This window comes from Antechinus flavipes, chromosome 2, assembly GCF_016432865.1.
Source record: "Antechinus flavipes isolate AdamAnt ecotype Samford, QLD, Australia chromosome 2, AdamAnt_v2, whole genome shotgun sequence".
Lineage (NCBI taxonomy): Eukaryota > Metazoa > Chordata > Mammalia > Dasyuromorphia > Dasyuridae > Antechinus > Antechinus flavipes.
In genome coordinates, this window is record NC_067399.1 from 627,862,727 (window position 1) to 627,888,725 (window position 25,999).

Consider the following 25,999-nt stretch of genomic DNA (forward strand, 5'->3'; position numbering starts at 1 on the left):
TCTGAATACTTTATTCCTAAATCAAACAGAACTATGTCTCTTAAATGTGACTCATTCTTTTGGACCTTTATTCTTTGCTCATACGGTTCCTGCATATTAGATATCCTTCTTCCTCATTCCAAATTTCTATTCTTTCACTCCTGCTAAATTCTTACTAATCTATTAAAGGCCAATTCAAGGGCAACCTCTTCCTTGGTCTACTGCTGGTCAACAATAATCTTCATTCTCATATGGTAGGCACTTAATAAATCATTATCAGCAATGTATATTTTGTATCTCTTTAAAGTATTTATTTTCCATACAATATATTGTATTATCTATGCTTATATTTCAACCCCCTCTTTGACTATAATCTAAAAAATGAAGAAAAATTTTGTATCACATGTAAATATGATATTTCTCAGTGATTAGTAAGGGACCTTAAACTTCTCACTAAAATCCATTCCCCACTCCTAGCTATTAAAGTGATTTTCCAAAATACAGATCCAATAATTAACCTACTCAATGAATCCCAAAAGTTCTTTATTGCTGCAAGGATAAAATATAAAATCCTTTGTTAAGCATTTCAAATCTTTCACAATATGATCTCAGCTTACTTTTTCAATAGTTTTTTTACATCATTCTTCTTGTCTTACTGTCCAATTCACCCAAATCTACCATCTTGTTCTTCCTCATAAGCAGAACTTCCTGTATGCATATCTTTGCATAGGCTATCCCTATGCCTGGTAGGCACTCTATTTAGATAAATATATCTGCATATAAAATATCTATATCTACATAGTCACATATAGATATGGAGAGAAAATTAGAAATAATCTTAAAGAGAAAGCACTCCATTAAGGAGGACCAGGAAAGGCTTCTTATTTATAGAAGATACAATGAAACTGAGAGATTTGAAGGCATCCAGGAAAGCCAGAAAGAAAAGAGAAAATTCCAAGCATGAGGCACAATCAATGAAAATACACACAATTGGGAAAGTGACTGGATATGTGGAAGTGAGTAAGGACTAAGTAGACAAGAAAGGTAATGGGGGTCAGCTTGTGAAGATCTTTAAAAGCCAAACAGAATTTTATATTTGATTCTGAAGATAATAGGATGACACAGTCAGCTATGTGCCTTAGGAAGATCACTTTAGCAGCTGGGTGATGCGATGGATGACAGTGGAAAATCAGCATGAGGCAGAGAGCCAAACCAGAGGAATATTTCAATAATCTAAGCATGAGTTAATGCTACCACCTGGGACCAGGTAGAAGTAGTGTCAAAGCAGAAGAAAGATGTATATATAAGAGATATTTCAAAGATAGAATTGGACATGTTGATTTTAAGATATCTATTGACTATTCAATTCAAAATATCTATGGAACATTCAGTTCAAAATATCTGAGCAATTAGAGATGTAAGGGACAGTATAAACTATTGAAAGCGACCTAAGAATCATCTGCATAGAGATAATTGGATCCATGGGAGTTATGAGATTACCAAATGAAACAATATTGTGGAAGAAGAGAAGAGGGTCCAGAACAGAATCTTGAGGTACATCCAGTGTTAACAAGTGTGACCTTGTTGAAGATTCAGCAAAAGAGAATGAGATGTCAAACAAAAATAGAACCAAGTAAGAGAAGCAGGAGAAACATTATCAAGAAAACCAAAGGAAAAAATAATATCCAAAAGGTTAGATAGGTGGAAGAAACAGGAGAGAATGGTCTTCCAAAACCTAAAGTGAAGAGAGTATCAAGAACAGGGTGATCAACACTATCAAAGTCATAGAATAAAAAGGATGACAATTTTTAAAAGGCCATTAGATTTGAAAACTAAAAGGTCTTAGGTAACTTTGTAGAGGAAGTTTCAGTTGAATAATGAAGTATAAAGCCAAACTGAAGGAAATTAAGAAGAGTAATGAGAGGAAAGAGGAAGCATTGATTATTGACATCTCTCTCAATTTTAACCTCAAAAAGAGAGAATGGATATAAAATGATGCAGTGATGGATTGATTAGATGAGATGGGATTTTTAATTTTTTTTTATCATGGAAGACTGATTTTCTGAAGCCAATATGGTAAACAATAAATCCCCATAACTCTCCTATTTTCACCTCCAAACAATCCTAAAATAGTACTTCCAAGCAAATCCTTGAACAGCAGAATCAGCAAAAAAATGGGATGAAACAATCATTGAGTACAAGAAACTTGGAGGTTCATTAGGAAAAGTCTATCTCACACAGGTAAAAAGGGAACTCACTCCAGAAAGGAAGCATCCCAGCAAACCAGTAGCAAGCTCCACCTCAACAAACCTGTGGAAGAACCTGAGCCCCAATGCAGTGGAGCAGCAAACAGGAAAACCAGGACCTCTCATGAGCTTTAGGATAACTAGAATAATGGGCAAACTCCAGCTCTGAAATCCAACATGTGTTTCAGTGTAACCCAAGGTAAACAGACAATTTCAAGTACCAAACCTTTACATGCTTCAGTGTAGCCCTAGGCAAATAGGTAGCTTCCAGTGACCAGATCACCACATACTTCAATGTAGTTCTGGGAAACAACAGCAATGTCCCACTGGTCTCAGCACACACCAGATACCAGCACTAGGACCCCAGCTCACCACCAGATAAGCTGCCAGACCCTTATAGTCTTCAGCAGTACCAGGCACTCTTTCAGCATAGCACCAGACATGAAGCTCCCCTATGGACTGCTGAACAATCAGTAAAGGACCAGGTAAACATGCACCTGGTACAAGATGCCTGAGATAGTGCTCCTTACATCCTGGCCAAAAGTTCAAATTTTTAAAAAAGAAAAAAAGGCCAAAAAAGAGAAGAAAAACCTAACAAAATCAGAATCCTAGAAAATTATGGTGACAGATTATTAAGATGCAAACTCAAAAGATGATGACAATGTCATTACACACATGGGCATAGTCCTAAACAAAAAATAGGAAGGGTTTCAAGCCCGAAAAAAATTCATGGAAGAGCTCAAAAAATGAGTTTAAAATTGGATGAGAGGTAGAAAAAAATTGGGGGAATTTGGGGAGGGATTTACAAAAAAGAAATGAGATTATACAAGAGAATTGTGGGAACAAAAGAGACTAAAGCTTGAAAAAAGAAAACTACTGCTTAAAAAGTAGGATTGGTCAAATGAAGGACATATAAAATCCACTAAAGAAGACAGTTCCTTAAAAGTACAATTGACCAAATGGAAAAAGATGTACAAAAGCTAACTGAAGGAAACAACTCTTTAAAAGTTAGAATTGGGCAAGTAAAAGCTAATTTTTAAATGAGAAATATTGAGTCAGTCAAGCAAATTCAAAAGAATGAAAAGAATTATAAGAAAATATAAAATACGTCATTGGAATAAACAATTGACTTGGAAAATAGATTCAGAAGAAAAATGTCAGAATCATTGGACTACTTAAAAGCCATAAAAGAGGATTTCTTTCAGGAAATTATCAAGGAAAACTTCTCTGATGTGCTAGAATCAGAGGGCAAAATAGGCATTGAAAGAATCCACAGATCAGCTCACTAAAAAAGAACCCAAAATAACTCCAATAAACATTATAAGCAAATTTCAGTATTATTAAGTCAAGGAAAAAATATTTTCAAGTGGCCAGAAAGAAACAATTCATTTATAGTGCAATCAAATTCAGGATTATATAGGATTTAGGTGCTACAACACTAAAGGACCAGAGATCATGGAAACTATTTCCTATAGCATAATAGTATTCAAACATAATTACATACCACAATTTATTCAGGCATTCCCCAATTGATGAATATCTCCTCAATTTCCAGGAATTTCTAGGAAATTTCTAGGATAAAGAACTTAGAAAAGAGATGCTATAAATATTTTTGTATATATAGGCCATTTTCCTTTTTTTTTTTTTTTTTTTTTTTCTCTCTTTTGGGCTATAAACCTAGTAATTAAGCTGGTTTTGTAGCCCTTTCAGTATAGTTTAAAATTGCTCTAAAGAATGGCTGAAGCAGGTCACAATTTCACCAACAATGCATTAATCTCTCATTTTTCCCACATCCCCTCCAACATTTGTTATTTTCTTTTTCTAGCCCATTAGATAATCTAATAGGTATGCAGTAGTACTTCAGAATTGTTTTAATTTTTAATTTGCCATGGAACATTATATTCTAAAAGGCAAAAGAGCTAGGATTACAACTAAGAATCGCCTTCCTGGAAAAGTTAAGCATAATACTTCAAGGAAAAAAAATCATCATTCAATGAAATAGAAACATTTATCAATTAGAGAATGGCTCTTCTATTTATAAATTTGAGTCAATTCTCTATATGTTTGAGAAATGAGGACTTTATCAGAGGAACTTGCTTTAATTTTTTTCACAATTATTCTTGCTAGTGCATTTCCCCAAGTTATTCTATTCTCTCTCTACTTTCTCCTTGTTTGTAGTCAAAAAATGTTTATAGCTGACCTCCCTTCTATCACTCCCCCCACCAAATCCTCTTTTCCTCCTACTATCTTGTAGGGCAAGATATATTTCTATACCTGATTCAGTGTATATTTATTCCCTCTTTGAGACAGTTCTAATAAGAAGAGTAAAGGTCCCTCACCTCACCCTACCTCTCATGTATTCCCTTTCACTGTAAAAAGATTTTCCTTGCCTCTTTTATGTGCTCTATTTTATTTCTCCTTTTCCCTTTCATGCAGTAAATTTTCTCTTCCTTCAGACCAATTCATGTTTTTCTTGATGGTTTTGGATGTAGAAGCTTTGAATTTGTTATCTTCTGAGCGTATCTTATAATCTTCCTTGTCACTGTAGTAACTTTCTACAATCAGAAACTTTTTTGCTGTTTACTTATTTTCCCAGCCTTTTACTTTATATTGAATTGTTTGTTAAAGAATGGAAGGTATACTATCCAAAGCTTCAGGGGTTTTGCATAACTGTTTTCGAGATATTTCTAGAAGCCTGTATCTTCCAAAATAGTATGACCTAATAAGAAGTGTGTTTAATACCCTCCTAGTCTGTGATCTAGTCTGTGAGTGAATACACAAGCACTATTTTCTGCCCTGGAACTATGAAGAGAGTCCCTTCTTCATTATGGCTGAAAGCTCTGGTAGTGTCTCTTCTTATCCTGTTACTGCCAGCCATGATTGCAACCCTGATCTGAGTATGGGAAAAATAGCAGTATCCATCTCAGTGATAGCAAAGTGACTTCTATAATTTCTTTCTGACTAGTTGTTCCACTCCTTATCATGTTTGAGCTGAATAGAGCTGCTACTACTATTGCTGTCTCAGTGGCTCCCAAGGTCTGCTGAGTTGCTGGAGCTGTGTTGCTGCAGTCTATTCCAGACTGTGCTTCAATCTCATCTTGGTATGACAGACCTTTCCTGCCAAACCTCTAAGTTGTCTTGGGCTGGAAAATTTTTTTCACTCTGTCTTTTTGTGGGTTTTGATGTTGTAAAATATGTTTAGAGACATTAGTTAAAGATATTTGAAGGGGTATGAGGAAGAGCTTGAGCAAGTTCCTACCTTTACTTTACCATCTTGACTCTATTTGATATTTGTAATTCTTAAAAATTGTACCACTAATAATACAGCTAGAAAGACTATACATAGACAGAGGGTACAGGTAAAAAGTGCATTGGAGGGAATTACATAAAAAAAATTAAGGGATCAGAAAGAGAGTACACTGGGTGCAGAAGGAAGGGAGAGATAAGAATGAAATAAATTATTTCACGAATAACCTACTATAGTGGAGAAAAAGATGAGAGGTTGGATGATGGGCATTACTTCAACCTTACTTTTATCAGTATTGACTCAAAAATGCAATAATGTGCACAATCAGTTGAAGATAGAAATCTATTTTATTTGAGGGGAGGAGATTAAGTAAGGATACAAATGGGCTGACAGAAGATGGGTCAGGGAAGGCAGTGGACAACTCCTCAACTGTATTTGAGGAGGAAAAGGGTGAAAAGAAGAGTGGACAAACAAGAGGAAAATCGGATGGAGGAAAATACACAGGTAGTAATTACAACTGTGAATGTGAATGGGATGAACTCTCCCATAAAAGAGAAGTGGATAGCACAGTGGATCAAAACCCAGAATCCTCCAAAGAGTTGTTTAAAAGAAACATGCTTGAAGTACAGAGACATACATGGAGTAAAGTTAAGGAATAAAAGGGCTGGATGAGAATCTATTATGCTTCAGCTGAAATTTAAAACAAAAGAAGGGCTAACAAAGGGAAAGCAAAAATAAGCTTAATTTTAAAAAATATTAAGGAAGAAAACTACATTTTGTTAAAAAGTACCATAGACAATGAAGCAATATCAATATTAAACATATATATATATCAGGTGATATGGCATCAAAATTCTTAAAGGAAGAAGGAAAGAATTCAATACTAAACAAGAAATAGAGAGTGTTAGAAAATCTAAAATATATAATTTTTATTATATTAAATGTAAAAGTTTTTGTACAAACAAAATCAATGCAACCAAGATTAAAAGGAAAGCAGAAAGCTGAGAAGCCATATATAGTAAGTGTCTCTTATAAAGATTTCACTTCTCAAATACATAGAAAACTGAGTCAAATTTATAAGAATACAATCCATTCCCTAATTGGTAAATGATCAAAGAATATGAATAGGAAGTTTTCAGATGAAGAAATAAAAGCTATCTATAAACATAAGAAGTGTTCTAAATCACTTTTGATTAGAAAAATTCAAATTAAAATAAAAAACAACTCCAGAGTACTACCCCACACCTATAAAGTTGTTTAATATGACAAAAAAAGAAATTGATAAATGTTAGAAAAAATGTGGAAAAACTGGGACACTAATATACTATTGGTGGAATTGCAAACTGATCCAACCATTTATAGATAGCAGCTTGAAAATATGCTAAAAGGGCAACTCAATTGTGTATAGCCTTTAATTCAGTAATACCACTGCTGGATCTGTATTCCAAAGAGATCATAAAAAAGGGGAAAGGATCCATGTGCAAAAATCTTTATATCAGCCATTTTCAAGATGCTAAAATATTGGAAATTTAGAGGATGTTCATCAATTGGGGAGTGGTTGAACAAGCTGTGATATATGTAATGGAATATTGTATAATGAGAAATACTAAATAATCAGATTTCAGAAAAAAAAATACAGAAAGAATTAGATGAACTCATCCAAAGAAAAATGAGCAGAACCAGGAAAACATACACAGTATCTGCAATATTGTGAGATGATCAATTATGAATGACTCAGCTCTTTTCAGCAACACAATAATCCAAGACAAGTACAAAGGACACACAAAGGAAAATGCTATACACATCTGAATTTGGATTGAAGCATACTATTCTTTTCCATGGTGAATTGGAGGGGATTACATTCTTTTCCATGATCTTTTTTCTTTTGTTTTTTTCCTTCACAACTGTGACTAATATGAAAATATGTTTTACATAATAGCACATGTATAACCTATATCAAATTCCCTCCACTTTTGAGAAGAGGGAAGAGAAGGAAGGGAGAAAATTTAGAACCTAAAATCTTGTAAAAGTGAATGGTGAAGATTGTCTTCATATGTAATCAAGAAAAAAATAAAATGCTATTTAAAATTGAAAAATATATATAAACTATGTTACTATCTAAGAAAAAGAATTCAAGAGGCTTGATAATGCTTCTAGGTATCAGGGAAACAGATAGTAATTAGGGAGAGACTAAAGATTAGAGAGAGAGTAGGAGTGATAGTGAAGAAGACAGGATGGTATAGGATCATGGATGCATGTGTGGTATTTTGGTGGATCTTTCATTGGATTGTGACCAAAAACAATTGATTCAAATATAAATGAGAATTACAAATGAAATGCCCTGAGACCAGATGAGGGGGGTCAAATTGGAGAGACAAAGATACAAACACATACATACACCCATTCCATATTCATAGAAATTAGTGAATAAGAGAGCGTACTATTCAGCATTATATATTACTAATAAAAAAAGTGCTCATGTAAATCTTCAGACAATAAATGAAAAATTGTTGAAGGATGGAAGGGATTCACTGAGGAGGAGAATGTCAGCTGGGACTTAAAATATGAGTAGGAGATAAACAGAGAAGCATTCACTATGTGCCAGGCACTGTGCTGAGTACTGGAGAATATATAAAAAAGACAAAACATATGAAACAGCAAAACCATATTGGAAATGAGAATGATTAGCCATGATGGCAAAGAGGCAGAAGTCAACATGTCAGATCACAAATAGATGAGACAAAGACAAAATATTTAAGAATTAGGCTTCAGGAAGAAAAAGAAAAAGGGCAGAGATGGGAAAGACTGGAGGACTTAACTGGTATTCAAGCAGAAGATAAAATAATCATATGTTGGCATATTATATAAAAGGCTTAGGCATCAAACAGGTGATTAGACTAGATGCTTCTTCAGGTCCTCCAATTTTTAGGTTTTGTGATTCTAAGAGGAGAATTCTCAAAAGGCTTTTTGTCTGAAAAAAGAGGTTTTCTATGAATTATTAGCATTATTATTATATATACATCTCTCTTAAAAATAGTAGTTAGCTCCAGTCCTCATCTAATAATAGCCAATCAAATATTCGGTCTTAAGACATTCATAACTGGATCCAGCCTTCAGTCTTTCTCCAGATGGTATCTTCCAGGATGCTCCTGTGCACACTGATTCTTATAGAGCAGAATTTCTTCCTCTTAGAAGGCTGGGCCGAACTTGCTATTCTTTGGCCAACATCTGGCAGCTGTTCCTGATGTAATTGATGTAATTGAATGATGTAATTGAGGAACTTATTGACAACACCCAATGAGATGAGCTTGATTATGACAGGCCTATATTCTGTGAGGATGTTTGGGATTTTGGTTTCTTCCAGCTCTGGTCCAGAGAATATACTATTATCAATACCCTACAGGAACCTTCAACAGCAGTGATAACAACTTCGCAAACTAAGGAAAACTCTCAGGTAAAGAGATGAACACTTTTGCAAAAATCACCTCAGAAAGGCAACTTCTGCTCATTCCATTTTTCTTTTTCACACTGCCTAAATTATTTCAATAACTTTCTAATTAGTCTCCCTACCTCATCACATTCCACTCCAAATCATTCTTGACTCAGCTGCTAAAGTGATTTTTTCTTGAGAGCAGGTTGAACTCCATCACTTCCTTATGTCATCAAAACCAATGGCTCTTTATTATCTCCCAGACAAATTATAAAGTTCTTAGCTTGGCATTTAAAGATCTTCATAAACTGGCTCCAATCCACACCCCTAGAATCTCAGATTCTAGGCTTAGGTCCCATCTTGCTTTCTGGGCTTAGAGTCCATCTGAACTTGGCAACTAGTTTATGCCCAACCTGTCACTGGACTGAGAAGACACTGGATTCTCTTATTCAAGTGAGCAGACTCCTTAAGTGGCATTTTAAATGTAGAAGTCAGAGAGACTATTAATTTGCCTTTAAATAAACTTTTCATTTCTCCACAATGAATGGGAGCAGCAATAGCAAGGGAGAAGAGCTTTGAATGGTATCTTCCTGTCTCAGCAGCAGCTCCTATTTCGCTCCCTTCTTCAGTCTCTCTCTCTCTCTCTCTCTCTCTCTCTCTCTCTCTCTCTCTCTCTCTCTCTCTCTCTCTCTCTCTCTCTCTCTCTCTCTCTCTCTCTCTCTCTCTCTCTCTCTCTCTCTCTCTCTCTCTCTCTCTCTCCCTCTCCCTCTCGCTCTCTCTTTCTCCCACGCTCCCCCTGCGGCAAGCTGCAGAATGGGAGCTGCGAGTTGGGAAGCCAGCCGGCAGCTGTCACACAGTGGAGGCAGGCAGCCTGGGCAAAGAGTGAGTCTACTCTGTCATTTAGGATGAATCACTGGGAACTGGCAATAATCTCTATTTTTCTGGTCGTGGTCGGGGAACAGCCCAAAAGCTACACTGGACCAGACAAAGGTAAAGAAGCTTTTTTTTTTTATTATTATTGTTTGTTGATTTCTTCTTTACCTGCTTTTCTTTTCAAAGTGTCTTCAGGGCTGGGCTGCTGGGAGCTGAGAGGAGCTGCTAAGCTCGGGCTCAGCCTAGCACTTCCAAGGGGTGTTTCAGCACCTGGCACTGCATGCCAGCAGGGTGCCTCCCAGGCATTAACCCCTTCTGGGCTGGATAGGGGGGAGGGTACCAGATGCAATGAGGCACATGGTAAGCTTTATATATTGCAACCTAGATGCAACTTCCAGATGCAATTTCCATACTTACCTGTGCTTGTGAATGAGAATAGGATTCTATGAGTCCAGAGTGGTCTGTGGGCTGTGGATTTGGTTACAAGGACCATCCCTATGTGTCCCAGCTACTCCTGGAAGACCTACTCCCCAGAGATTTTCTTCAATTTCATCACTTCACGATGTGGTCTCAGAGGTTGCTATAAGCAGTCTAGCATTCAGTATTTTCTTCAGAAAACCTGCAGGAGACTATCTGGTTAGCTCTAATTATTTTGTTTAGAGTTATTTAAAACTATTGCTAAATCCTCAAGACTTGTGAGGTACCAGTGCCATCGAGGGATGAGTATTCTGAGTCTCTTCTGGGGCTGCTTATACTTTAGGCAAGAGCTGTCTCTTTTTGGCAATGGCAGTGTGTTTCCCTTTTCCCATTCCCTAACCATTGGTTATACCTGGTGGGCAGCCACCCCACTCCAGAATCCATCTGGCTCTATACCTCTGTGATGGTTTTCTTTCGTCTAGCTGGGAAGGTATGTCACAGGAACAGGCAGCTTTCTATTGCTGCAGTCCTGCACTTTCCCTATTTCTGTCTTCTAATTGGAGCTGCTGTGTCCCTGTCACGGCCTCCTCATCCACACAGTGTGCACCTCATGTGTTTGGTTTAAACAGGCTCTTGGAGCCAAGGATCTGCCTTTGTGGGGGCTGGGAGGCTGGAAGAGGTTGTGTCTGTTCCAAAAAGCAAACCTGGCAACCCATTAGACTGAGCAAGGTGTTGTTTGTGAAATACTCAGACAGGTATGATTTAAACAAGAGAGAGACTTCGGAGAGATAAGGACTAGGTTGATTCAAATGCCTCAATATAGTGTTTTCAAACAAATTCTACACTTTTGCATCCCTATTTGTGAAAAAGAAAACTGAATTATCTGTTTATTTCTAGAAATAGAGAAAAGGATCTAGTCTACCCAGAAAGAGGGCTAGTTATGTTGCTTCCATCTGCTAACCCAGCTAAGATCCCTACTATTGTCCCAGATTCCAAACCCAATGTTTGCAAGAGGTCATTGGCCAGTGAAAAATCTCCATCAGTTGAGGGCATTTAAGGATTATATCCTTTCCCCATCCTGTTCATGGGATTGTTGAATTTAATAGCTTCACTTATCATCTGTAGCTGACCATGTTCAAGCCCCAGAGCCATTGCAAGGGCAGTCTATGCTTTTTATGATAGATTTTCAAGGCTGGGCAGAACTAGAATAAACTTGACATTTGAGCAGATGTTAGAAGCATGCTGAGATGCTTAAAATGTTAAGGTTGTGTTGTTTCTAGAATTAATGACTTCTCTAGAGTTTTATAGACATACTGAAGCTGTCACCTTCTATGGTGAGTGAGTGATGAGTATTCTGTCTATTTTTGCTGGGACCTTAGCCCTCTACTCTCCCTTTTATACCAGCCACTGAAGTTGGTCATTCCTTGCTTTAAAGTTATCCTTTCCAAATTGATAGTTCCATTGAATATAATTCAATATCTTCTTTGGGCAACTCTTGGTAAACTCTCAAGAGAGAGGTTTGGCTCTTCTTGGTCACTAGGAGATTGACGTACTTGGCTTCAATGGGTTTAAAACAAAAGTACCCAGGGTCTTGCAACGCAAGAGAACCCACCATACTTCTTACCTAAGCATAATAAAATGGTAGAGCTATAAGTAGAAAAAATTTTAAAGGGGACAAAATAGGGAGGGGTATTGATGATATAGAGGACAATATGATAGTAGGGATGCTGAGCAGTTGTGGTAAAGAGAACAATCCATTTGTGGATGTAATCATGCAAAAAGAAAGATAGCTCATCTTTCCAAAAGTCCATTTTTTTCTCTTGCTTGTGCAGGAAGGCAAGCCCAGGCAATGTAGAGGTTCTGCTACAAGGCTATACAGATATAAGGCAAGGAAGTGTTAGAACAAAAGTCACCTCATTGAAGACGTGCATAGCTTTGAAGAAGCATCTTCCTGGATGTTGACATGCTTGATTAAATTCTCATAGACTAGTTGTAGCTTCAGAGTTGACTTATGGAAAAATAAGCACACCTAAAGGTGTGGTACTTTAATGGTTTACTAAAGGGGCGTAAATCAACAAAAACTTAAACACTTTATCCTATTCTCAGAAACAAATAATTGTGTTTTGATCAGGTATACACACACACACACACACACACACACACATTTGGTATTTTGTAGGAACTATTTTGTATTTGTCTTTATAGCTTCAACAAGTTGCATAATGTCTGACATGCAAAGAGGTACTCAATATATACTAGTGGAATAGAATAGAATTGTTGGTTCCATGAAATATACTGGAATATAGATAATAATCCTAAAATACATGTTTGAATAGGGGTTGTGTAGGTTTGTGTGGGTTGTACAATTTCATGGCAAGTGATAAATCAAAGTCTCTGGTATAATGTGGACGAGTATAAATTGCATTTGCAAAATTCATATAGTGCTAATTAAGTGGCACAATGGATAGAGTTCCAGGCCTGAAATCAGAAAAATTCATCTCCATAAGTGCATATCTGGCCTCAGGCACTTACTTGCTAAATGACCAAGGCTAATCACTTAATACCATTTGCCTCAGTTTCCTCATCTGAAAAATGATCTCAAGAAGAAAAGGGCAAATCATTGCAATATCTTTGTCAGGAAACTGACAAAGTCAGTTGGAGTCATACAGTCAAACACAACTAAACAAGAACAATATTATATATATATATACATATATATATATACGTATATATGTATATATATATATATGTATGTATGTATGTATTTGCCATTCTCATTTTCTTCTTTTCCTGTTTCTAGACAATTTCAATGGCCTTCTAATTGGTCTCCCTGTTTCAAGTCCAATCCTACTCAATATCATCCTGTATTAAGCTACCAAAATTATTCTTCCCAAGGTCGGGTCTATGTCACTCCCTTACTCAATGAATTCTAATGATTCCTGATTATAGTTAGCATCAAATATAAAATTAGTTAGGTGATTAAAGCTCTTCATAACCCCGGCCCTTCCTACCTTTCTAGTCTTCTTAATGCCGTCTACATAGGTGTTTTCTTTCTTCTTATTCCTAGCCTATAATACCATTCCTGACACATAATGAGTATTTAATAGGTACATGTTGACTGACTGACTATGGGTCTAGGAGCACAGTGGGAGTGTTACCTACATTTTAGAGGCTTAAAAGGACTGACTTCCAACATTCATTGGGCTAAATACCAGTAGGCTGCTTCTGAAAAGCACTTACAATTGTGTATGCTGGGACCCTCCAGGCACATCATGGGAGTTGTTGATTCCACTGCATGGGGTATCAATGGTTTTCACATTTGAGAAGAACTCCTGAGAGCACAAATAGACTCTTTCTGGCTAAGTCAGGGATACAGAAGTGCCCTGCTATTAAGTTTATTTTGTCCCTGGGAGACATCATAATGTCATCAGCTTCATGGCTTCTTTCTACCTGGAAAATTATTTAAATGTAGACAGTTCACACAGAGACAGAATATTTTTGGTGTAACTTAGCAACAACATAGAGAAGAGAAGGAGGGGAAGGAGAGAAAGAGGCAGAAAAAAACTCAGGCCGACATCCATAGCTTATGCAAATCTTGGATTGAAATAGTCCCCAGCCCTAGTGGATTCAGTCCCTAGAAGGGTTACTGTTGGATCATGTCAACCTAGTTCGTTTATTATAATTAACTACACCAGACAGTTTCCCTAATTACCCAAGTCAGGGGCTTGGGCTATCAGGTTCGAAGGGTGTGTAAAGACACTAGAAGCTGTCTTAATGTGATTGCCTTTGGAAAGCTGCATTAGTTTCTAATTAAGGTCAGCTATCCAGGGATCAAGCCTGAAACTCAGCATCAAAATATGGGAGAAGAATGATTACTGTACCTCAGGCTCCAAGGTGACCATTCCTTTCCTCCAAGTTTCCTACCTTGGGATCATTCTACAACTGAGTCTTATTGAGATCCAGTCTATGAGATTTATCACCACAGGTAAAGGGGGGAACACTATTACTTCCGTAGAGACCTGGATGGTAGTCCATACATCTAGATTCTAGTTTTACCACTTATATTAATTATATCTAGAAGTCATTTAATTAATTCCTTCATCTGTAAAATGACATTAGGCCTAGATCTAAAGTTCCTTCAATTCTATTATCCTAAAATTTTTATTCTTTCCCACAGAAGAATGGGCATCGAGATTTTGGGTTTTCAGGGATGGCTATAGCATGAAAAATCTCAGAGTAAAACATCACAGGAACCACCAAAAAGAAAGCTCAAGGAACTATAGACATTTACCAGATGATTCTTGAAATCTATTGTTTCCCTTAGTATAACAGTCCTGGAAATTAAGTCAGCATTCCAGTAGAACCACTGGAAGCTCTGTCTTGGATACTTAAGTCAAGAGAGAAGGAAGAGTGGAATCTATGAGCATGAATGATTAGAAAGGATGATGATCTTTTGACAGAGACAAGTGCTAAGTAGTACTTTCTATTATTGTTTTATGTAATACTCAGTATAATTTTTCATCATTGTTGTTCAGTCATTTCAATTATGTCCAACTTTTCATGACCTCATTTGAGTTTTCATGGCAAAGATACTGAAATGGTTTGCCATTTCCTTCTCCAGCTCATTTTACAGATGAGAAATTAGGAGAAATTGTGTTAAGTGACTTGCCCAGGGCCACACAACTTGTAAATATCTGAGGCTGGATTTGAACTCAGGTTTTTCTGACTGGTACTCCATCCACTGCATCACTTATGTGTATCTGATGAGAAGACACTGTTCTGATTCTGGGTATTGAATCTTCACCTCTGCTCCCTTTAAGCACCTGCAAGTAGTAATATGCCTTAAGCAGAAGGTATGGTTGTAATCAGAAAGGATAAGCAGAAGGTTGAGAGCTAGCTGGGATGATCAAGCCAAAAGGTGTGTCTCCAGTGAGTCATGGCATCCAGAGTACCAGACAAGCAGCAGTTAAGACTGAAAGTATGTATATGGAAGGAGCAAAAATGTATACCTGATATAGAACCTATTAGGTATTAAGATGAAAGAAATTACACAACACAGGGGGAAACAACCATTTATCTTGTGGGAGTCTTCAAGAAGGGCTTTCTTCTAATGATGGCTTTCTTATTATATCCCTCCTTGTGTCACTGTTCTAAGGCTAGCTATAGACCTGGTATTGGACAAATAGCCTAAAAATATGAAAGTATAGATATGACCACAAGTAGACTTTGGAAATAGATTGCCTACCCAATCTATAGACATATAGACTTGCCAAGAGATGTTTTTGGCTTACCTGCACAGTGGTATTCATTACCCGTGGAGAATTATCATTTCTCCACTTCTTCAGGTTCTAGCTTTAGACACCCAGACTACATAAGGACATTTAGTTTGAAAGTTTTCAGTGATGCTTATTTATTATCATCAACCTCAGCATTAAAATTATTCATTAAACACCTATTTGGACAATACCCAAAATGATCCAAAAGAATACTAACAGGTTGCTCACAAAGCTCTTCACTATCAGTTGAAATTTAGGCAGGCAGAGAATATTCAGAGATTGTCATGGCATCCTACAGTGGAAAGAATGTTGTGCTTGGAGTTAGAGGACCTGAGTTCAAATCTCACACCTGTCACTTTTTACTTACCTAATTTTGGAAAAGTCACTTCACTCTGTAGGTCTTAGTTCTCTTATGTATAAAACTGGGGGATTGGACTTCCATATTCAAAGTTCCTTCTAGTTCTGTGATTTCCCATTCTTAAATATTTTTAAGGATGTTCCTCCCAAAACATTACCTTGAAAATCTCTGTCTCTGTCTCTCTGTCTCTTGTCTCTGTCTCTGTTTCTCTCTGTTTCTGTCTCTGTCTCTCTTTATCTCTCTCTGTGTGTCTCTCACTTTCTCTCATCTATCCATCTATATCTCTATATATCTATATCTATCTATCTATATTTATATATACACTATTTATATTTACATTTATATATACATATACATATGTACATTTTACTTACCAATTGTACATTATTATATCAATTATATATTCCCCAATGAAATGTAAGCTGCTAAAGGGCAGGAATGATTTTATACTATCTTTGTGTCTATAACACAGTTTCTGGTACACAACAAGCACTTAAGTGTCCGTTGATTGACTGCCTTATTGATTTATGGTATAGGCATTTCTTTCGATAAAGCAGATTACAGTCCCTTTACAATTAGGAGATGATCATTGAGGGTTGTTCATCTCTTCTATCCCACCTCATTCCACAGCAAAAAAATAAAAAAAAAGTGATGATGAATCTCTCTATTTTTTCCAAGTAGAAACTCAGTATATAACCAGTCAGTGGGTCTATTCTTGAAGCCTTTCCAGTTGTTAGAATGTGCCAAAAATTGTGTTTTTTCATTCACAGCCGTCAAGATCCCACAGTCATTTCCACAGTAAAACATTAGAGGAAAACTTTAACCAAGCAAATTCATAAATTATATTTAAAAAATTTGAGGAATGGAGTCAGGGTGTTTATTGTGATGCTCAGTAGATCTACTTACTTGAGGATGAGGATGACATTCTCCCTCCCATGAAAAAGATTTAAGTTACAACAATATGGTACGTCAAAGCAACATTCCATAGCCCCAGAGTTCTGGTTCTTGTTATAAATTAGTGACTCTTTCCAAACTCAAATGAAGCCAGACAGTGTAAAAATCAGATTTCAAACCCACAGTACATTTGATAGATATCAATCATTTGGCTGGTTGGGGGTTTTATGTATTTTGTTTTATTTTGTTCTTAATTTCTCATAATTTTCCCCAACCCAATAGTTTTGAAAAATTTATAAAGTCATTTTCTCTGGCACAGAACTTTGCCCCCTTAGTGCTTAATTTCAGTTCAGATTGAATTTTTATGGACAAATGATAAGGAACCCCCGGCAGTCTTAATTACCATATAGAGTACAGTCCCAGCAGTTTCAGCCAAAGTCTTCATATTAATCAAATAAGAAACATTTTTTCCAGGACAGGAAGCAAGAGAATTTGATTTTCTAGGGAGTTTCTACCTAGAGAGAGAGAGACATCACTAATACACCTAGACATACATCCCCCGAAACCATATAATGCTATCAGTTACTAATAACTGTGAAGTTCTTAGGAGTTAGGAAGGCAGAGTTCCAAATAGATAGAATGCATACCTCATAGTCAGTAAGATATGTATTCAACTGCTGCCTCTGATGCGTAATGATTGTGTGATCCTGGACAAGTCATTTCATTTCTCAGTGCTCCAGGCAATGCTATAACACTAAAAATTGTAGTATAAGCACTAATTTGCATTGATGGAGGGAGTTTCTTCTTTAGAAGTTCCTCATATCAGCGAAATCACAGACTATTCCCACTCTATCCACCAATCCAGATCAAACCACTTCTAAAAATTGAGACAAAGGCTAAATTTAGATAGAATAGGTTCTCTTAATATGGATTGGGAAGAACCTAGCAGATGAAGAAAATGAGAAACAAAAAGCTTAAATGACTTGTTTTGCCCAATGCTACACAGTTCATAAACAACAGAGCTCATTTAAACCCAAATTTTTTAACTTTAAATCTCTTTGCTATCCTCACCGTGTCTCTTTTAATACTCTTCCTCCTCCAGCCCCCTCTGAAGAGTTCTGTAAATGCCCAAGTGCTTTCCCCATCTCTCCACTGATGCATGAAATTTCTTTAAAACCTTGAAACTTGTGACATGGGAATCAAATTTAAAGAACAAATAGCCTAGGGGCAGGGAAAGGGGTAAGCACATTGATTAACATCTCACCCAGAAGGGTAGAAAATTGATAACAGAATCTTTGGGGAGAGAAATATCTGTTAAGGGCCAAGAGATACAGAACACAGAAAGGACACAGATGGGCATGGAGGAGGGGTAAAGGATACAAAAGTCAGCAGGCTTGAAAATCCTTGAAAAACATTGTGACAACTGTCCTTGCTTGGAACCCAGGAGCCAGTAAGGTATAGGTCCCATACCCAGATAAGAGCTGTTTTGAGGAGGGGATTCCTCATTATCATCACCCAGGGGCACTATGGTAGTGACCAGGAACATGAAGTCCAACACTTGTTTATAAAGCTGGTCATTTTATCACTTCAAAAATTTGATATATGGATCAAAGGGCTGGGCACTTGAATCACCATTTTCCATCTCTCTTTGACTGGGATCTGAAATGTTTTGTTCTGTGACTTAGCTTACATTTTAAATTAAATGTCCACCTAGATAAAGGGAGGATCTAATTGTGGAAGATATTGGGTTCCTTTAGCTGTCTAATTAACAATAACAGAATTCTAGCATTATAGTATCACAACATTAGAAGTCTCTTCCAAAGACATCTACTCTGTGTCTGGAAAAAAAATTGATTATTACAAATTGGCATCCAGGCTTTATTTGAAGACTTATAAGAAGGGAAAACCCAATGCTATCCCAGAATGGCCCATTATGGTTTTCAATAACTATAATTATTAGGAACTTTCCCCAGATATCAAGTCTAATTTTGTCTCTTCCTACTTCTACCCTACATTTCTTGTTCTGTCCTCTGGGACAAAACTGTACATTCTTATTTCCTCGTCCAAATGGCAGTCCTTCAAACACTTGAAAACAGCTATCATGTTCTGCCTTGTAAGTGACTAAATATTTCCAATTTAATGGAACTTCATGTGACATGATCCTGAAGTTCATCACTATTCAGATTACTCTTCTCTGGACCTTCTCCAATTTGTCAATATCTTTTTAAAAATGTAGCACCAGGAACTAAGCATAATGTCAGTCTTGGTCATCAAACATTTACAAAGTACTCACTCTGTTCCAGACACTGTGGTGGGTATGCAAAGAAAAGTCAAAGATGGTTTCTGCTCTCAAAGACATCACAGGGAGACAACATACAAGTAACTATGAAACACGATATGTAGATATACACATATAGATAAATGTACATTTACATAAATACTTGTAAGTATGTGTGTGTGTGTGTGTGTGTGTGTGTGTGTGTGTGTGTGTGTGAATAGTTGGAACCTAACAAAGAAAAGAGGCAGAAATAAGGAAGAAGAGCATTCCAGGCATGAAAAAGACAGAAAATGCTTAAGAATTGGGAGAGAAACTTATTGCTGTGATTGCCATTATCAAGGTATCTTGCAATCACTTAAGACCATAGATTTATTAATGAGAAGTTGGTCAGTACAATCAGAAGTAGTCCAATATAATCCCTTATTTTAATGGCTTAGAGTATCACTCACCAGTCGCCCAAGGTCACACTAAAGTTATTAGCTTAGTAGTACCTTAAGGATTCATAGATTGAGTTGGAAGTAATACTAAAGATCATCTAGTCCCTGTCATTTTTGGGCTAATCTTTAAAAGTTGGAAGTAATACAAAAAGTCATCCTGTCCAAGCTCCTCATTGATACATAGGTACAAATGACAGTTAAGACTTATACTTGGATTTGATTTCAATCTACCACTCTTGCCACAGTTGATGCTATCTACCATTAGATCATTTGAATGATCTTAAGACATGCTGAGAATGCCAAGAATCACAAGTTACTATTTCTTTAAGGAAGAAACAGAAAGTCATTTAATTGCAGTTTGCAGTTTATGAATGACAAAGCCATACTACTAAAAGAGACTGGAAGAGACTTAATCTTTGAGGTTGAAGGACAACTTTGTCTTCCTATGGGACGTCTCTTGTGAACAAAATCCTGAACTGGATGAATTATGGGTATGACCCAATATAGTAAATGGTTTGTTTCTATCAAAAGAGAAGTATAGATTGTTTCAACTTTTATAAATGATGAGTTCTAGCAACAATTTGAAATTAAAATACAGCATAGCTACTAGAAGTAGCTACTAGAAGTAACTCTGCTACAATGGGAGATAGGCCCTGACCAATGTCCATAAAGCCTACTACTGACACAGTATCCAGGCAGCCTGGGGCCAAACTATAGGGAAAGACAAAGCCATATTATTTTTTGCAGAAGGTGAGTCTCATCTTAGCTACTGTGTTGAAGAGCAAGAAATGCTTTCCTCCATTATCCAAAATGAAAGGGAAGGATGACCCAAACATTGAGACTAAAAAATGAGGAAATAGAAAAAAATGCCAATCACAATGATTAAATAACCAGGACTGAGAGATATCAAAAGAGAAAGTCCTTAGGAAGAAAGTAACCCCATAATAAATCTAAGCAGTGGTTCAAAGAAAAGAGTGTTTTGGTCACAAGGACTAAAAAAAGCAAAAAAAAAAAAAAAAGAGAGATTAAAAATAGAATACCAAGGTAAGACAGAATAGCAAGCATAGTTTCCTGAATAGAGAGAAGGTTTCTGGAGCTCTCACAGCAGGTAACTAGAAGAAGTATAAGCCAGCGGGCAGCTGATAGTATGGTGGTACAGCAGAAGGTAATTAAGACCTGTCAGGAGGACTTAAATACAGTCTGTGAGGAAGCATCCAATGGGAAAACACCTACTATGGGCAACACACTGTGCTAGACTCAAGTTACAAAGGTAAAAAGTGAAATGATCTCTACTCTCAAGGCATTTATATTCTATCAGATTATGACAAGAACAAGGAAGCACCTAAATTTGGGGGAACTGGGATAGTAATCAGAGTACCAATATAGCCCCAGCCACAGTGAACCATAATAATAACCGCTGAAAGTTGCTAGATATGAATTATAAATGAATATGTAGTCATAGGGACTAAGGCAAGAGCCTAGGCATTTGATCCAGAGTATGAGGATAGAATGACCCCCCCAAAAGAAAGATTGGTGGATTCCCAAGCTTTCAATCTAGAAGTCAAAGGATCACAAAATCCTGAATTAAGAATTAAAAGAGAATATCTAGTCCAATCCTCTAATTTTACAGATTAGGGAACTGAGGCTCAGAGAAGTTACATACTTTGACCAAAATTATACAGATGTTAAGTAGCCAAGGCTCAAACCCAGATCTTATTTCTCCAAATCCAGTGTTCATTTTCTTATACTAGTTATATCCTTTTTCTTAGGGTCTCATTTTTCAGACAAGAGTGATATGCCTCAGTCTGTGAGACCTGACAAGACACTGGACAAGGGAAAAAGGTCAATTATTATACCATCTCTCTACATTCTCCGTTAATCAACTGGGCTCACCATTACCCACTCAAAATGGAATTATCAATATCCATCTTCCAGGAAGTGATGCTGAGAGAGTCAATGAAACCACTCACACTAATATTTTTGTTTACTTTGCTGTCATTCTCTTAGTGTGCAGTTTAAATTCAAATTGGTCCCATCATGGGCAGGAACAAGTAGAGAAAGAAGTTGACAAAAAGCAAGCAGGAAGCTGCCTATATTTCAACATGGCATGAAAGCAATTTGTATTGAAAAATCAATTCTATCTACACAAACAGAGAATAAAAGGAAGGAAGGGAAAGGAAAACAAGGCTCGATAGCTTTGCAGGAGGCTAGTTTATAGAGAAGACAACCTATTTACTTAAACCAGAACTGTGTATTCCATCAAGACCATGTAGACCCTGTGGCAAAATTTTGGTTTTGCTTTTGTTTTCTTGAAACTGTCCCCCAATACCCAAATAATCCCTGTGTGATATATACATTTCCCCAAACTGCCTCATAGTGTATGAAGTGATTGCAAGTGACAATACACAGCAATTTTCCATATTTGTGGCTGATCATTCACCATTTGTTTACTACACAGGACATTTATTTGACTTAATAATATAGTGGCAATTCAATCCCATAAGCATTTACCAAATGCCTACTGTATTCTAGACATCATGCTAGACACTGAATCTACAAGGATAAAAATAAAATAAAAACAGTCCCTCTCTCCAAGGAATATACATTCAATTATTAGTGCATTCTTCTAACACTGCTGGTTGGCTGTGACTGTAGTCTTGCAGTCTTGCTGTTAGTTGGTATTCATATTATTGTAATTGTATATATTGTTTTCTCTGTTCTACTTTCCTCACTCTATATCACATCCTACAAGTATTCCCCTGTTCCTCTGGGTTTTCACAATTTTTTATTCCCTATGGTGCAATAATATTCCATTACATTTATAGACCACAATTTGTTCAGCCATTCTCCAATCTCGGGGTACATTTTTTCTCTAGCTTTCTATTACACCAAATAATGCTGTTATGAATATTTTTGTTCATATGAGCTTTGCTTGTTGTCAATAACCTCTTTGGATAATAGTCCCAGTAGTGAGATCTCTGGGTCAGAGGCTAGAAATAGTTTATTAACCTTTATTGCATAATTCTGAATTGTTTTCCAAAATGGTTTAACTAATTTTCAGCTCCATCAAAAATTAATGGTGGTAACTGTAAGACTGTTTAATTTCACTCCCTCCACCACCACTACTTCCTCCCTCCTCTCCACCCCGCCCACTGCTCTGACAAATAAATATGCAGTCAATTCCTGACAGGTCAAATTCAGCTGAGAAGTAAAAACATAGGAGACAGATTTTCAAATGATAATAACAATAAAGACTCAAAGAATACATGAAGAACTCCCTGTATAGGCATACTTCACACAGATGATGATAGCAATCTGTCTCTGTCTCAAGTTTTGGGGAGTTGTTTGAAGCACTTAGAGGTTAAGGGATTTGTCTGAGCTTACAAAACAAATGTAAGACTTGAACCTATATATTCTGACTACAAGCCTAACACTGGCCATTCTACAAGATTTTCTTCTTAGGAAAAAACAATAATAATTTATATTTGGATATCATTTTAAGCATGAAAGCAATTTTTCATGGTGATAATTATTTTTGTGGGTAATGAAAATAATTTTGCATGGTAGAGTGAATGGAGTGCTAGCCTGAAAATCCTACAAACCTCAGTTCATATCTTCTTTGACATTTATGACTTATGTAACCTGTCATTTATCTTTTCTAAACCTTTGGCAATCCCATAGGAATTAGTATTGTTGTTGTTTTTAAATTTTTCACCATCAAGCCTACCATCTTCCCTCATTTATAGGAAGGAAGGAAGAGAGGAAAGGAGAGGAGAAGGAAGGATGGGACAGAAGGAGGGAGACCGGCAGGGAGGGAGAAAGAAGGAAGAAAGGGAGGAAGAAAGGAAGAGAAAGAGAGAGTAAAGAAGGGAAGGAAGGAAGAAGAAAGAGTGGGAGGGAAGAAGGAAAAAGGAAGGAAGGAAAAAAGAATGAAGGAAGAAAGGGAGGAGGAATGGATGGAAGGAGTGGAAGAAGGATTGGAGAGGCATGGAAGGAGGGAGGAAAGAAGGAAGAAAGGAAAGAATGGAGAAAGAGAAGGAAGGGAGGAGGAAGGGAGGGAGGAGAGGGAGAAAAGGAGAAAAAAGGAAGAGAGAGAGGAAGGGAGGAAAAAAGAGAGGAAGAAAGGGAAAGAAGGAAGAAGAAAAGGACAAAGAAAAAGAGGAAGAAAGGGAAGGAGGGAGAGAGAGAGGGAGGGAAAGTGAGAGGGAAGAAGGAAGAAAGGAACAAAAGGAGGGAAAGAGGGAGGAAAGATTCCTAAATCACATAACCATAGTCAAATAATACAAATTCCTATGGTGACCACATCCAAAGTTATATTTCTCATTCTGAATATTAGTCCGTCATTTCTCTGCTATGAAGTGGGCAATATTCTTCTTTGTGAGTCCTTCAGACTCATGAATCATTGTTTAATTTGATCAAGATTCTTAAGTTATTCACACTGTTCATTTTTCTATAAAAGTTTTTTAAAATTGTAACTGCCATTTGTGGAAAGAACTTCTACACTGGGAATTCCCCATAATACAGAAATCACCAATGCTTCAGGTAATGATATTTATAGAAAAGTAAATCATCTTAGAGAAGTGAAGTGACTTCTTTATGAACAGCTTGTGTTCAATTAAGAATTTCAGATTTTAAATCAAGAATTAGTTTTGATTGAATTTTCATATTTATTTGTTTGTTTGTTTTTATTTATTTACTTTTTATTTACTGCCTTTCTATGACCTTAGCCTAGTTTCTTTCTTTATGTCTCTGAATCTGTTTCTGCAGCTATAAAATAAGAGAATTTGACTTGATTGTACTATTGATCTATGATCCTCTCTAATGCCCCCCCAATAACTCCCTCCATTATGACACTATGGGGAAAGACCTCAGCAATAACTGTCTTGGTCACTGGCTGGATCTGCTCAGCTACTACAAAGTCTCCCTTACATATGACTAATAAAAAGAGTTATGGATCTTTCTTGTGACTTGATGACTTTGAAAGTCACTAGTGCCCTCTGAGAGCTCCTGATGGACTACATGTGGGCTTCCAATCACAATGAAACATCTGAACCAGCAGAGGAGATGAAAAAAATGACAGATTGAGGACCTTAATTTACATTCTCATAATTGAAACTGTTCATTAAAAACCCAATTCTATCAACAATTGGTAGAATCAAACAAAAAGAACTGGTAGGGGCCAAGGCATTAAAAAACATATGTAGTACCTCTAAGTTATTTAGGTGACCAGGGTTAAACAACCACAGGATACATAGTGCTGGGCATTTCAATTCAGCAAATTACTTATGATTGACATCCCTCATAGAACACTACAAAATTTTAAAACTTTAAGATCTGAGTACCAACTGAGTTCAGCTTCAGCATTTTACAAATACGAAAGCAGAAGTCCAAGAAATAATATTAACAACCTAATATATAAATGTTTTATATTATATTAATATATCAAGCAAATGAGAAAACTGAAGCTCAGAAAAGTTAATTTTTTTGCCCCATTAGTGGCTTTAGGAGCTGAGTCAGAAATTAAACTCTGATAGTACAGGGGAAAGAGGAGAGGAAATTCTAGCTTTACGTTTTCTATCTGAGTAGCTTTGGGTAAGTCATAGCTTCTTAAGACCTCAGTTTCTTCATCTGAAAAAAAATGGAAGTGTTGTTCTAAATCAGAACTGCTTAACCTTCTGGCAGTCTAGAACCCATGTTCAAATCACACTCTTAAATGTACAAAATAAAATATGTAGGAAATTTGATTATGTTGAAATGATTATTTAAATATTTTTAATGAGTTCTTGCCCCTCAGGGAGAGAAATGCTGGGCTAGATGAATCCTATTGTCCCTACTAAGCTGATGTCCCTGATTCCTAGTACCAATTTTTTTTTCAGTTTTTGATACTTCTAGCACAACTTCATAGTTTACAAAACACTTTCCTCATAATGACCCTTAAAGGAAGGAGTTCTTAATCTTCTTTGAGTCATGGATCCCTTCAGCAGTCTGATGATACTTATGGACCCTTTCTTAAAATAATGCATTTAAATGCATAAAATAAAATACATAGGATTACAACAGAGAACAATTATATTGACATAGTCATCAAAACATATATTTAAAAAATCCAAGTTCAGAACCTCAAATTTTAAATAGTACACTATTGTATGTGTATAGAGAGCTAAGTTTGCAATAAGGAATAATTGAGTTCAAACAATATCACTGATACTATGCTGCCTGTGTAACACTGGACAAGTTGCTTGACAAATCTATCAGATTTAAAGTTACATAAGGGATGTGATTTACATTGGGTGAAGGAACTTCCAATCACTGGAGAAGAATGGGAATAAAGAGAAGAATGGGGACAAAAGAAAAAGAGGGAGAAGATGATGATGAAGGAGGAGAAGGAAGAGAAGAAGAAAGAGGAGAAAGAAGAAAAAGAACAAAAACAAGAAAGAGGAAGAAAAGAAGGAGAAGGATAAAGAGGAGAATAAGAAGGAGGAAGAGAAGGAGGAGAACAAGAAGAACAAGAATCTGTCCATTTTCCAGATGGGGAGAAAATGAAATTATCTAAACCCTTCCAGG

General features: G+C 36.6%; 1 protein-coding gene across 1 annotated transcript in view; it reads left to right on the forward strand.

Annotated features, from left to right (window-relative positions):
* The first annotated feature begins 9,682 nt into the window (after positions 1-9,682).
* RASGEF1A (RasGEF domain family member 1A) overlaps positions 9,683-25,999 on the forward strand; it is a 342,873-nt gene continuing 326,556 nt past the window's right edge. Inside the window, exon 1 of the mRNA XM_051981999.1 lies at positions 9,683-9,892. The gene's annotated coding sequence lies outside the window, so the exon portion shown is untranslated. The remainder of the gene's footprint in view (positions 9,893-25,999) is intronic.